Here is a 934-nt window from a genome sequence, read left to right as displayed (position 1 = left end):
TAATATCTCTGTATCTGCCTACTTGTTTAGGTATATCCATATATGTACGTGTATTATGTATTTATGATTTTTTTTGGCTGTACCATGTGACTAATGGGATCTTAGTTCCCTGACCAAGAATTGAACCTGGGCCCTCAGCAGTGAAAGTGCCAAGTTCTAATCACTGAACCACCAGGGAATTCCCATGTATATATGATATTTTTAAAAGAATTCTATTTAGTTGGCTTAAAGAGAAATAAGTGCTTATATAAATTAAGTATTCCTAAAACTTTTCAGAAATAGAAACTCTAACCCAATTGTTTTCAAGTCCACAAGATCAGAAAAATCTTTGATGAAAAAAAGCTAGTTTAAGTTTGTAGCATATAACTTTTTCTACCTTTACTTGTCAAATAAGCTCATGCTATCTTTATGTTACAAAATAACTTAAGATGATGGCTAGCTGTTTGATGTCTAAGCATAATTGTTAAAAACAAATATTTTAAATAAATGTAAATAAGATAAAAGTTTATACTAAGTTAAACTAAATAATTAATATTTATATCTAGTTCATTTCCAAATAAGATAGTATACTGAGACATTGATCACTGAACATAAATTTAAATTTATTTACTTTTCTTAATTTTTACAGAGACAAAGGATATTGGAGTCTATTAATAAATATGTCTTTTGTCACATTAAAACCACATTAAAATTGTACTATGAAAAGCATATTTCTAAAAATACAAATTTACATAATTATGTTTTTATAAATTTTCTATTTTACTATAAGATGCTAAATATGTGATTAATAGCTCACTACTGCCTACTTCCTAATTTTCCCTGGGAAGTTAAAGATTCAGTTCAGTTCAGTCACTCAGTCGTGTCCGATTCTTTGCGACCCCATGAATTGCAGCACTCCAGGCCTTCCTGTCCAACACCAACTCCCGGAGTTCAC

At 29.8% G+C, this 934-nt stretch overlaps 1 non-coding gene across 1 annotated transcript; it reads right to left on the bottom strand.

Annotated features, from left to right (window-relative positions):
- Window positions 1-105: 105 nt before the first annotated feature.
- On the bottom strand, window positions 106-178 carry TRNAE-UUC. Its single transcript has one exon. It is a non-coding gene; the product is annotated as a tRNA-Glu (tRNA).
- Between the last annotated feature and the right edge of the window lie 756 nt (window positions 179-934).

Source organism: Bison bison, unplaced genomic scaffold, assembly GCF_000754665.1.
Source record: "Bison bison bison isolate TAMUID 2011002044 unplaced genomic scaffold, Bison_UMD1.0 scf7180017851945, whole genome shotgun sequence".
Classification (NCBI taxonomy): Eukaryota; Metazoa; Chordata; class Mammalia; order Artiodactyla; family Bovidae; genus Bison; species Bison bison.
The sequence above is the reverse complement of the archived record's forward strand: the minus strand, read 5'-3'. Positions and strand labels throughout refer to the sequence as shown.